Source organism: Amblyomma americanum, chromosome 5, assembly GCF_052857255.1.
Source record: "Amblyomma americanum isolate KBUSLIRL-KWMA chromosome 5, ASM5285725v1, whole genome shotgun sequence".
Lineage (NCBI taxonomy): Eukaryota > Metazoa > Arthropoda > Arachnida > Ixodida > Ixodidae > Amblyomma > Amblyomma americanum.
The window spans coordinates 130,603,215-130,617,521 of NC_135501.1; positions in this window are offsets into that span (position 1 = coordinate 130,603,215).

Here is a 14,307-nt window from a genome sequence, read left to right on the forward strand (position 1 = left end):
CTTAGGGCAGTTTACGACGGCAGGTGCGGACTGCGAAAGTGAAATAACTAGAAGAGTAAAATTTGAGTGGAGGGCATTTGGCACATTATTCAGGTCATGAATGGCAGTTTACCAGTCTACATCAAAAGAAAAGCAAATACAAGCTCTATCTTACCAGTACTTACCAAAGAAGCAGCAACGTGTGGGTAACGAAAACGATTAAACCTGAACTGAGGAAAACGCAGCAAGCTAATAAAAGAGGAATGACAGGTTAGTCTTTAAGAGACAGGAAGAGAGCCGAGTGTGCCAGGAAACAAACGCGAGTTAAGGCACCCTAGTCGAAATCAAGAAGAAAGGGGCAGATGCCGAGCTTGTAATGCGAAAGGAAGATAACCGTTGGGCGTTAAGGATAACGAACTGGATTGAAAGAGAAGGCAAGGGTAGGCGGAGGCGGCAGAAAGTTAGGTGGACGGACGAGATAAGGATGTTAGCGGGGAGATTTCAGCGCCTGAGACAGGATAAGGTTATTTAGAGATATATGGCACAGGCCATTGCCGTGCAGTGGGACTACCCAGGATGAAGGCTATGATGCATGGTACTTTCGGAACGCGGTTCACATGGTTCCAAGCATTGAATTAGGAAGAAGGTTCTGCCGTTGAGCGGCCACGAATCCCGTTGCTCTACTAAACAAAAGAAACCTCGACTTCAGGTAAGCGATCTTCAGATAAGGTCTCGTACAATCAAAGTACTTTTAACGACGGAGTGGCCAAACCAGCAAGAAACGTTATGAACAAGGCAGAATCGATGGGCAGTAGATTTTGGACACGTCCTGAAGACATTGTTTCGGGTCGTCATTCAGTTCAATCTTCTCCTCAGTAATATTTTTAGAAGAGAGCCACTACTGTCCAAAATATATACGAGACTATGTGACACTCAGATAATCAGAAAAATTTTCCAGGCCTCCAGCACTGAGTGGTGGACATCGTCACGAGTAATTTTTTTGAAATCCGCACATTGGATCTTAGTGCGCACAAGAAAGGACAGGATATAACCGTGGCAGTAAGTAGTTACCAGTGACATGTCTGTGAAAATTACCGAGCAAACAACAACGCCTGATAGCATTACCCCGACGGTCGGTGGATATCATGTAACAGTTCACGATTACCACTAGGGGCAAGCTGCAGAGTACTGAGCCTAAAGTGACGCTTAATTGATATTTACTTTTTTTGGACCATGATCTGCCACTCCGTCTTCGCATGACCAATAACTGCGGGAAGTATGTTTTGTCAGCCGCCATTGCATCGTCTTTTTATTTTGTAACCGGTATTCTTTTGTGCGCCGTCAGTCTCATATCGCGGAAAAATGCGTAATACTAAGCCAGAGAATGTATTTATTCGCGTTTTGACAGCAGAGCCCAAACAACCACAGATTTTAACAACAGCGCATGCCTGAGGCGTTATAAGAAAAGTTGATATAAGATTGTAAACAGGAACACAATAAAAATAGCGCCGAAAAACCAGCCAAGAAATCATGTTATTAATTTTAGTGGAGTGCCTTGAGACAACCCGAACAAAGCGTGTCGAGAAGTAGTTCGTCCTTGTCGTCCAGATGTGGTAACATTGCGTCGAGCATCGTCGTCACTGCACGGCCGTAGACGAGTTGGAATGGAGACATCTGCGTTGTTTCTTGCATGGCCGTATTGTAGGCGAAGGTGACATAAGGAACCACTTCGTCTCACGTTTTGTGTTCAATATCGACGTACATGGAAATCATGTCAGAAAGGGTTCGGTTCAGTCTTTCAGTCAACCCGTTCGTTTGAGGGTGGTACGACGTTGTTCGGCGGTGGTCGGTATGACTGTAAACCAAGATCTCCTGCAGCAGCTCAGCCATGAACGCAGGGCCTCTGTCAGTGATCAGCACTTCAGGTGCCCCATGGCGGAGTACGATCTGATGCACGAAGAACTTAGCGACTTCTAAAGCGGTGCCGCTGGGTAGAGCTGACGTTTCTGCATAGCGGGTAAGGTAGTCCGTCGCGACAATTATCCATTTGTTGCCAGAGTTCGAACGTGGGAACGGACCCAGCATGTCCATTCCTATTCGTTGGAAGGGCCTTGTGGGTGGTCTAATGGGCATCAAGAACCCAGCTTGTTTGGTTGACGGTACCTTGCGACGCTGACAGGCTCGGCACGTTCTGACGTAGTGAGTGACATCAGCACGGAGACGAGGCCAGTAGTAATTCTCTTGGATTCGGGCTAGCGTACGGGCTATGCCCAAATGTCCAGAAGTGGGTTCGTCATGGGAGGCTTGGAGGATTTCATTGCGCAGGCTAGGCGGTACGACGATTAGGTATTGCGTATTGTTTGGAGCGAAATTTTTCTTGACCAGAAGACCATTGCGGATGCATAAAGATGGCAACACGCGCCTGAAAGCGCGTGGGGCGGTCGTGTTGCTGCCGTTGAGAAATTCCATTACGTCTCGAAGTTCGAGGTCGGCGCATTGTTGGTCGGCGAGGCAGGAGGCGCTGAGAGCAGTCAGTAAGATGTCGTCATCATTACAGGCGTCGGTAGAAGGATCTACTGGGGCGCGGGACAGACAATCGGCGTCAGAGTGCTTGCACCCGGATTTGTACACGACAGTCATGTCGTATTCCTGGAGCCGCAGACTCCATCGGACGAGGCGAGCGGACGGGTCTTTAAGGCTTGCGAGCCAGCATAAGGCATGATGATCGGTCACCACCTTAAAATTTTTGCCGTAAAGGTACGGTCGGAATTTCGAAGTGGCCCATACAATGGCAAGGCATTCTTTCTCGGTAGCGGAATAGTTTGATTCGGCTGGTGACAAACATCGACTTGCGTAAGCGATGACCCGTTCTTGACCTGCTTGGATCTGGACCAGGACAGCACCTAAGCCGACGTTGCTGGCATCAGTATGGAGCTCCGTGTCGGCGTTTACGTCGAAGCGAGCCAGAACGGGAGGCGCCTGCAGGAAACTTTGAAGGCTGCGGAATGCATTTTCTTGCGCTGCTTCCCATGTGAAAGGTGTGTCCGACCTTGTTAGGCGCATCAGCGGCTCGGCAATGCGAGCAAAATCTTTCACGAAGCGACGGTAATACGCGCACAATCCAAGAAAACGGCGGACAGCTTTCAGGTCTTGCGGCGGCGGAAAATGTGCAATAGCTGTTGTTTTTTCAGGATCAGGCTGAACACCGGCTTGATTCACAACGTGCCCTAAGAACTTCAGCTCTGTATACGCAAAGTGGCATTTCTCATTTTTGAGCGTGAGTCCAGAAGACCTTATTGCTTGTAGGACCAATTCGAGGCGGTGAAGATGCTCCTGGAAAGTCGGGGCGAAGACGACAACATCGTCAAGATAGACGAGACACGTCTGCCATTTTAAATCGGCAAGGACGGTATCCATGAGGCGTTGGAAAGTTGCCGGTGCAGAGCACAGTCCAAAGGGCATGGCCGTAAATTCATACAGGCCATCTGGAGTAATAAAAGTTGTTTTTTCACGGTCCCGCTCATCGACCTCAATTTGCCAGTAACCTGACTTGAGGTCCATCGAAGAAAAGTATTTAGCGCTACAAAGGCGATCCAGGGTGTCGTCGATCCGGGGGAGAGGATAGACATCCTTTTTGGTGATTTTGTTTAAGCGACGGTAGTCTACACAGAACCGCAATGTTCCGTCTTTCTTCTTCACAAGGACGACTGGCGCTGCCCAGGGACTCCGGGAAGGACGAATTACGTCGTCGCGGAGCATTTCCTTGACTTGGCGGCCAATAGCGTCGCGTTCAGCGGGAGACACTCGGTAGGGGGACTGTCGGAGAGGGTGCACGTTATCGTCCGTAATAATGCGATGCTTCGCTAGGTGAGTTCGTCCAACACGCGATGATACCGAGAAGATGTCGCCGTAGCGCAGAAGAAGATCTTTAACTTGTTGTTGCTGCGTCGGGAAGAGTGCTGGATTGACGTCGAACGTGAAACCAGTGACTGGGCTCTGCTCTTGCGACAACGACATTGTGGAAATACTGGGTGTGCTGCTGACATGGGCGATGGCATCAACGTGAGCCACAACGGTTCCCACGTTCAGATGTTGGTGTGCACCACCGAAATTGGTTATCAGCACTTCTGTTTCTCCGTCGACGAGATTAACGACTCCTCTGGCGACAGCAAGGCTCCTGGCAAAAAGCAAGATCTGGTTGCCTTCCGCGACGCCTTCGAAATTCCGCACAGTCTTGGCGCCGACAGAAACCATAATACTCGAACGAGGTGGGATGGTGACGTGGTCATCCAGGATGCAAAGTGCGGTCGGATGGTCTGGATCTCTGTGTATTGCGTTCTCTGTGGAGAAACACACGGCCTTTGACTGGAGGTCGATGACCGCTTCATTCTCGGTCAAGAAATCCATCCCGAGAATGACGTCACGTGAACAATGTTCGAGTATAACGAACGTTGCCAGGTAGGTTGCGCCTTGAACTGCTACTCTTGATGTGCAAGTCCCGGTCTGTGTAACTAAGTGACCCCCGGCTGTACGAATCTGTGGGCCCATCCACGGAGTGGTGACCTTTTTCAAAGTGGCGGCGAAATTTCCACTGAGGATAGAGTAATCCGCCCCTGTGTCGACGAGTGCAGTGACGTCTGTTCCGTCGAGGGAAATGCTCAGGTTTGCTGTCGTAGACGGCGTGTGAGCGGTACGGCGCGGTGTTCGGTCACGGCTGCGGTGCGGCGCGGGTTCATTTCGATACGTCAGGTGGCATTCCCGTTGAGTCGGCGTTTCACGGTGTTGGACGGCATTCGGTCGTGGCATCGGGTGGCCACCTAGTTGCGGCGTAGGAGGGTCTGTTACATTTCGTCGGCGAGCAACCTCCCCCTCAAAGGTTGCTGCTTTTAGTTTTCCTGGCGGGGGCATGGCGACCTTCCCCGAGGAAAGTCACCGTAAGACCGACGACGTGGGGATGGCGACCTGCGGGTCCCACCGGCAGATTCGGCCAGATAATCGTTGATTTCTCTGGGTCGCTGCCCAGGCTGCGGACGTGGTGCATCTGCAGGGAACCCCGGCAGGCCCATCTGACGATACCTGCAGTTGCGGTACAGGTGGCCCGGCTCACCGCAGTGATAGCAGAGAGGACGGTAGTTGGGAGTGCGCCAGATGTCACTTTTACGGGGATACGATGGAGCAGGACGAGCAGGTGGTGGCGGCCGAAAAGAGGCCGGGGTTTCCTGAAGACGAGTCGGCGGCGGTTGTGCGCGACGAGCAACAGCGGCGTATGTCATTTGTGGTGGGGCTGTGGACGGCTGAAAGGGAGCTGGTGTTGTAAGCGCCTGTTGCACCTCTTCCCGAATAACCTCGGATAGAGCAGTAACCGTTGGCGCAGGCGGCGTAGCCGGGAACAGCTTCTGGAGCTCCTCGCGAACGATAGCTCGTACGGTTTCGCGAAGCATGTGGGTGTTACTGATGTCCGTGGTTGCCGCAGTCATGGCCAAAGGTTGACGCTCGTATTGCCGCAACCGCATATCGAGTGTCTTTTCCATGGTGGTTGCCTCCGACAGAAACTCTGCGACCGTGCTCGGTGGATTGCGAACCAGTCCGGCGAAGATTTGCTCCTTGACACCTCGCATAAGGTACCGGAGTTTCTTCTGCTCTGTCATGTCCGGGTCAGCTCGACGAAATAACTTTGCCATCTCTTCGAAGTATACCAGTATGTTTTCATTTGGTAGCTGGGTTCGGGACTGAAGGAGCAGATCGGCCCGTTCTCTTCGAATCACCGTGGTGAAATCCTTCAGGAACTGGTCTTTAAATACGTTCCACGTCGTTATGGACGACTCCCGGTTCTCGAACCACGTACGAGCTGCGCCCTCCAGCGAAAAGAACACGTGCTGAAGCTTGGAGTCTTCCGGCCATCTGTTGTACCGGGCCACGCGTTCAAATTTCTCCAGCCAGTCTTCCGGGTCTTCGCCTGGAGAACCTTGGAAGATCGGTGGCTCCCGAGGCTGCTGCAGCACAACAGAAGGTGAACTAATCGTCGTCTGCATGCCTATTTCGGGCTGGACGGTCGTCGACGATGGCGCTGAACGAACCGCTTGGGTTGAGCGAGACTCTAGAAGGGGTTGAAGGCCTTGGAGCCGGCGGCTGCCGTGGTGTACAGGCGTCACCTCGATGGCAGATGACCCTCGAGCACTTGAATCCCTGCTTGCTGGGGGAGTCCGAGACATGGAATGCGTTACCCAGCACCTCCACCAGATGTCACGGGTGGTACAGCTCGGTTGGAGTAGGTGACTGCAGAGGACGTCAGTAGCAGTCCCAAAAGCGGAGCATTCGCAGCCAGACACTTCAGCTTCTTTTTTTAAGGCCAGCTCGCGCGCGCATTCCGCGCTCTCGTGGTTCTAGTAGAACGACGACGATGAATTGGCGGTGTCAATATATTTTCACGTTTCCCCGTCGCTGGCTTAAGTCACGAAGGTATAGATTTACGCGATCACGTGAGGATGAGAGTTCAATTTTGAGCATGCCCAGCAAAAACGTTTAATGCATAGAATAGATGGGTGGGCCCTCACTCCGGGAGCCGAGTCGCTTTTGTTGCCGCTCTTGCCCGGTTGATCAGCAAACATTGGTCTGTCGAATGTAAGCTGGACAGCGCCGCCTCCCAGTCCTCCATTCTTGGGTAATTGATTCTTGGTATAGCTGGGTTCTTCTGGCGTGCGCATACCAAAGTGCATAAATTAGCCACTTCACTGGAGAAAGCGCAATGGGGATCGCACGAATTTCGGTGAGCTCGCAAACCATGTTGCAACTCGGCGTCGAGCTCCTTCACGCGGCAATGCATTCTAAAATAATGGCGCCCAATATTTTGCAACCGCTTCTCTTATAGTTATCTTAACATTTTTGTCGAATTCACGGGAAAGTTTTAATGAAAAACAGTTCTAACTACTCAAAGCTCCAGCTCCTTATTATATGGATTCTGGCTGGAGAAATCGTATGCAGACGTGGGAGATGGATTTTTTGTCATTCCTTCTAAACTTCTCTAATAATAAAGAGATGAGAGCATTTTCGGTACCTGGTCTGGAAGCTTAATTTGTATTAATATCTTGTCATCTGCGCATGCTTTACTTTTCTTTTTGCAGTGAAGATTGCAGATCTTCGAAAAGGCCAGAATCTGGGTGGCATACTAAGAAAACCTGCTCATTTTTTGCGCTTCGGGTTTTCTCCTCCAGAATCTGGCGTTCAATGGGGTAAAACTAATATTACTTTACTTGCAAAGAGTTTCACCAATGCTCTGAAGGTCAATCAGAATAATGCGGGAGTTTCATATGAGCAATTAGGAGTCCCATCTCAGGACATATTTCCTGTAAAAGGTAAAGAATACTCCGAATAATATTGTAGCTAGTACGGAAAAACAACCTTTTATTTTATTTTTTCAAACTCTCCGGGCAAAGAAAAAACAAGCGCTCAGTGCGAAGTCCAATTTTTGAATAATATTTTTTACAGTACACAATACAAAACAAGGAAGGTGGTATAGTATGCATTCATTTCATGGATTTTCAACAAAATATTCTAATGTTTTACGGCTGATTTAAAAGAAATAGTCACCGAGGGCTACTCAGCTATCCTGACAGCAAATCACTGGTGATAACTTTAGAATTTTTATCATTTTGAATTTTTATTAATTTAGGCAGATTTGAACTCATTGCACGAAAGACTGGTTGATGAAAATTAAACTTTAAAGATTTTTAAAATTAGTTTCGTGGCATAGATGAAATCCACCTCCGCACATAGGTAATGCCACCACGATTGAGATCATAATTCTCAATGGCGGACACCTAATTACCTAAATGTAATAATGGTAGTTTTAGTCAGTGTTGTAAGCGCGGATGTTTAAATTGGAAACATAGAAGTGGTCGCATTTCTTGATTTCTCCGTTCGGTAGATTTTTATTGCACCCTTTTTCCAAGATATTCTCCCCAAAGCCTCTATTGATGTCGAGTAATTGAACATGCACAACGACAGCACCGGACGTCAATCTCCCTCCGTAGTTTATTGGAGCTGTTGCATCGGTTGTTTGTTGCCTTCAATGGCGGAAAGTATAAAGAAAACAGGTTTTACTTTCACTGGTCGTTCTACGTCGTTAGCAGAGAAAACACCGTGCCACGTCGGGGGGAGTTTGGCGCTGACAGTTACCGCCTTGCATTCGCAATTACGCGGATCGAACTGAAAGTTTGGAAGCGAACGTCTCGAAACAAACGCGTGGTAGGACGATTCCCTCTAATAGAATTGCGTAGGCTACGACTGCCTCTAAGCGTTCAGTATAAACATTCCCGCTTTCTACCATCATTAAAAGTTAAATTATAGATTTTAACTAAATATGCACCTGAAGGGGGAAAACAATCGTCTTAACACTTGCCCCCCAGCCAAGTGACTTATGCGCAGAGGTCGTTTACGAGTATATCGTAGTTTCTAATTAGAACAACAATCTGCAAAGCCTAATTCTGATCATCCTGTACACATCGTATCAAGAAGAGCTAACTTGCCTCTCGTTGCCAAAAAGTCAAAATATACAGTACGAAAAACTTTGATACTTATTTTCTTTGTTTTCCAATGATCCGTCTTGAAGGCGCCCTTAACGAAACGCCTTGTCTCTGAAGCCATATCTGACATTTTTTTCTTACGAAGCACAACTAAAATAATTGGCCATTCTAAGAAATTGCTCGCATGGAGTTATTGTGAGCAGATTGAGGCTGAACAGGAGTCTGTTCAGCTAGGAACAAAAAGCGTCTCCTTTTTTCCTCCTGAAAATTGTCGCGTGGTGCAAGACTTTTAGCCGACATGTTTGCTGAGCGCATTCTAATTATAAATTGAAAAACAAAAGTTTTCATGAGACCTCGATGAGTGTTCCACATATGTATAATTGTATTTATTTTGCTTAGAGTGTAGAGAATCGTACACTCCTCAGCGTGGAAGATTTACAGAAATAAAAATGACAAGATGTTGATAAAACGTTATGCGGGGAAGTTGCGACAGAACTTTAATTCACCCTCCGCGATTAATTTTTCTGTATGGTTGATCTGGGCGTGTGGTAAAGGTTGCGCTTCTTGCCAGTGTACATTAGAGTTACTGTATAAGTACCTATATCTGCGCGCTTGTTTTCCCTGCAGCGCTCGTGGCTTTATTGGCTAAACGCAATCACGTGGTTTAAAAGCATCCATTCATTGCGGAGAGGCCGACTCTTTTGCATCGTTTAGCACTAGACCGTTAATGGCAGTCCATTCGTGCATGCATTCGTGCGGCATTTTATGTTGTCTGAGTGAATATGTTGAGCGCAAAAAAAACTTATGTTCAGTGCAAATAAAACATTTAATGGGGCTCTAAACCAGGATCTAATAAAGTTGAGCTATGGCTGAGAAGTTAAAGGACGCCGCTTCACGAATATCCTCCACCAAGAATTTTTTTGATGCGGCTAGCAGAAGCTAATTTTTCTATAGCCAAAATTTGAAATTGAGCATTTTTCAGGTTTTCTCTCTCCTCGTCACTTTTTGCACACTGAAAGGTCGGCGCTCCGCTGACCCCACCACAGGCGGCGAAGCTTCCTGACCCTCCGGAGTTACGCGGCTTACTGGGCTTACTGAAAAAACTATTCAGAGAGGGGGCCCTTGTCACATATAATAGGAGTCGAAAATAAAATTATGAAGGAGAGAGGTGTGAGGAAGACGACGTGGATTAACCGAAGACTAAAGATGAAGAAGCATTCGGTGAGGTGGAGAGAGATGATTGGTGGAGATGAGAAGGAGAAGACGACGACAAGGCTTACGTGGACTAACGCCAAGGCTATAAAAGGGCGAGGGAGGGCGAGTCACGGGGCGTAAGAACAGAGAAGCGGAGGCTCTAGCGGGTCAGGGACGCTTCAGCAAGAAGAGAGCGATCCCGGCTAATGCTTCAGTGAGCTCGCGTACTACGGCTTCGCATCGTGCACTTCCTGCCGTTCCTGAGCCCGTTCCGAGGAGTCAACGGAGGACGCTACCACCTGCTACGGCCAGCGGTGTCTCCAGCGTTGTTGCCACCCATCCGGGTTGTGCCCCCAACCCCAACAACACCGACGTCATCATCACAGGCGCTTGGATAGGGAGCTTGTACGACGCAGCCAGCGACACCAGCCCAAGCACGTCGAACGCCACGTCGACGCCGGCTACTGGACCCATACAACGCCGCAGCTGCACCGAATTAACCGTGAGCACGAAAGTCCGACAACTAACAGTAGAACGATAGTAGTAGACGCTGGTAGCAGTGTTCCCGGGTAGTGTGTGTTTATAGTCTGTGCTTTATATTAGTTTTGTGTGCTAGCGTTTGTGTCACATAGGGTGTACTAAATGTGCGTCTGTGTGGGTACACCTGTAGCCTAGTCCATTATTTCTGTCCGAGTGTTCTCCGGGGAGATCTGTGACAAAGATATGTGCCGAGCCCGCCAGGATTCATTTGCATTTTTCTTTTTGCTTTGTCTCGGATCTTTCTGATTTCTAGACGGCAGAAAGGATGGATTTGGTAAAAACATCAGAACTGGCGGTCAAGCTGGGGTTAAGCAAGGAAGATGCGATGCGTCTCTATGAGGAGGCGGCAAAGAGGCATAAAGAGGAGGCAGATAGGCAGAGAGAGGAAAAGGCGCAAGCACGCGCAGACGCTCGCGAGGCAACAGAGCGAGAGGCTCGAAGATTAGAAGAGGAGAAGGAGTTTCTTTTGTGGAAACAGGCGCATGTCGAGAGAGTATATGAGGATGATCACCGTCAGTGACGAGCGTTCCTTAGCTGGTAGAGTATCTCCTAGACCGCCTAGAGTTATTTCAAGAAAGCTGATGGCTCCTTTCGATGACAAGAGACATGATTTGTACGCATCTCTGCAACGATTCGAGCGGATAGCTGTGGGGCAAGGCTGGGAGCGCAGTGAGTGGGCCACGGCATTGAGCATGTGTTTAGTCGGAGAGGCGCTGAATGTGTTTGGAAGGATGCCTGCTGCTGATTCCATGGACGACGAGAAAGCCAAAAGGCGCTCCTCCAAAGATTCAGGCTTACGGCAGATGGTTTTCGTGAGAGATTTTGCACCGCGAAACCTGAGGATTCATAAACCGTTAAGCCGTTTTCCTGCAGGCTGAACAAATTCTTTTGATAGGTGGCTTGACATGTCAAACAAAGAAAACAGTTTTGAAGCGCTCCGTGACAAGCTGGTCACAGAGCAATTTCTAGCGTGTTGCAGCTCAATGTGCAGTTCCTGAAAGAAAGTTGTGTTCATTGGAAGAGTTCGCCGACACTGCAGGCCAATTCTTCGAGGCTCAAGGGCTGAGAAATTTGAGTAAAGCAAAGAAGGAAACCCAAAAGACCCTAGAGAGAGATGCGGCAAAACCAAGAGCATATGGCAGTACATCTAAGGCGCCAGTAAGGTGTTTTCTCTGCGGCAAGGAGGGACACCTTGCAGTTGACTTTCGGAGTAGCAGCATTACCCAAAAGACACATGCTGTGTGTCAAGGTTGTAAGAGGAGATGTCATACTCTGGATGAGTGCCGATACAGAACGCAGGACCGAGCTGCATGCGTTGTCGACTCTAGTGTAGAACTTGTCACGCCACCTGAAGTTCCACAGGTAAAAGGAGAGCAAACGCCGCTGCGAAATGAGGCGGTGAGTGGAACACCCAAGTCGAAAGCAGCAATGCCGGTGGGGGTTGAGCAAATAGGGGACCGTCTTATATTGGTTCTTAGAGACAGCGGAGCCAATGCAGATTTGGTTCGGAGAAGCCTGGTGAAGGACGAGGATCTTACAGGGGAAGCGTTGGCCGTCACTCTTGTAGTTAGCACAGTAAGGTACCTTCCTGAAGCCAGGGTTCTAGTGTCCACGCCATTTTATATTGGACAGGTAGTGGCAAAACGCGTAGAACAACGCATCTACCATCTCATCTTGGGAAACATTACGAGTGGAAGAAATGTCGAGGACCCCGATCCCGAGTGGAGGATTATCGGCGTTGAAGAAGACCCAAAAGAGGAAAGGCCCGCGGCAGCTCAGACGGGTGCAGTCAGTTTCTCGTCGGCCGTGGAGACAAGAGCTCAAGTGACAGCCCGAGCAATGCAGTGTCCGCTTTCTATTCCTTTTACGATGTGCCTGAGCGTAACACCGGGATAAATTGCAATTAGTCAAAGCGAAAACCCAAGCTTGAAGGCCTGCTTCGAAAGAGTCGGGGAAAAGTGAAACGAAAGAAGAGTCGTGTGTCATTCGAATATCAATCGGTAAATCGTCTTCTGCACAGGGAATGCATATTTATCTCAGGAATTCTGGTCCAACACCTGGTGTTACCGAAAGATATGCGAGTGACAGTGCTACGCTTAGGACATTTTATTCATTTATTTAACACATACTGCAGGCCCTAAGTGGCCCCTAGCAGGAGGGGCGAAAAAAATACAGCATTTTGAATATCAATTCATTGCGCGAAACATAAGCAAGTAAAATACACTAAGACATGTTCAACTCTTACAATAAAATATGCATAAACACGAAACATGACTATGACGCCATTATTGCAGGACACCAGGGTGTTAAAAAAACGGTGTCTAGGATCACCGAGGAGTTCTGGCCAGGTGTCCAGAGTGACGTTAAACGCTTTATTCGCTAATGTGACGTGTGCCAGCGCACACTTCCGAAGAGAAGAGTTGGTACTGTACCTTTGCGCAAGATGACAGCCATCGACCTACCGTTTCAAAGAGTGGCTATTGACATTGTGGGGCCTCTCTCTCCAGTTTCCGCCAGAGGCAATAGATATGTGCTTACTCTGGTTGACGTGACCACTCGTTATCCTGACGCTATTCCACTGAGAACTATTGACAGTATTCATGTGGCGGAGGGTCTTGTGGAAATGTTCTCGCATTATGGGTTCCCGATGGAAATTTTGAGTGACCAGGCTCGAACTTCAGATCGGAGCTAATGAAGGAGGTTAACCGCCTTTTGTCAGTAAGACAGTTACTGACGACGCCTTACCATCCCATGTGTAATGGGCTTGTAGAGCGGTTCAACGGCACCCTCATAAATATGATCAAGTAAATGTGCCAGGAGAGACCTGCTGATTGGGCTAGATATCTCCCAGCTCTTTTGTTCGCTTACCGCGAAGTACCACAAACGAGTCTTGGTTTCTCGCCCTTTGAGATGTTGAATGGGAGAACCGTAAAAGGTCCACTTACAATACTCAAGGAGTTGTGGGCTAATAAGGAGATTGCATCAGATCTCAAGACAACATACACATACGTTCTTGAGTTGCGGGACAAGTTGGAAGGAACATGCAGGCTTGCACATCGATGTGTGGAACGAGTGCGCGAACGCTATAAGGGCCACTGTGACAAGAAAGCCACTCACAGGAATTTGAATCCAGGCGACAAGGTTCTCATCTTGCTACCCACGGATCATAATAAGTTACTTATGCAGTGGAAGGGCTCTTACCTTGTGATGCAAAAGAAAAATGACATGGATTAATGAGTTATTGATAAATAACACCAAGAAGGTTTTCCATGCAAACATGTTGAAAAAGTACGAAGAAGGAGTTCCCGCACAGTCCGCCCCCAAGGTAGCATGCTCGGTAGTAGCCGAGGAGACACATGATGTTGGCGAGATGCCCACATGCAGTGGGAAGAAAACTGTAGGTTGGGATAAGGTGCTAATAAACCCCAATTTGAATGAAGACCGATGTTCGCAGATAAAGACCCTACTCCAAAGCAAAGATGATGTGTTTTCAGATGTGCCGGGCAAAACGGATGCCGTATTTTGTAAACTAGATCTCTCCATATATAGACCAATCAGCGTGAAGCAATACCCACTACCTTTAGCAGTTCAAGAATTATTTGAAAATGAGGTGCGGGATATGTTGGAGCTGGGTGTGATTGAGAGGCCGTGGTCAGCATACAATGCGCCTCTCGTGGTTGTCAAAAATTCCGATGGTACTAACCGACTCTGTGTAGATTTTCGTCGACTAAATGACATCATAGTACCCGATGCCGAACCCATACCAAGAGTGGACGTGGTGTTCGGTAAGGTGGGTCACAAAAAGTTTCTTTCTTAATTTGATTTAGCTAAAGGGAATTGGCAAATACCAATGGAAGATTCGTCTAAAAAGAAGACTGCCTTTCGTGCTCGGCGGGTTTATTCAAATTTAAATTGATGCCTTTTGGTTTGAAGACAGCATCTGCAATATTCACGGAGCTGATGAGGAAGGTTTTGGTTGGGCTAGAAAATCTAGAACTCTATATTGATGACATCCTTGTGGCAACAGATACTTGGGAAGAGCATGTATTTACGCTGGAAAAACTATTTGATA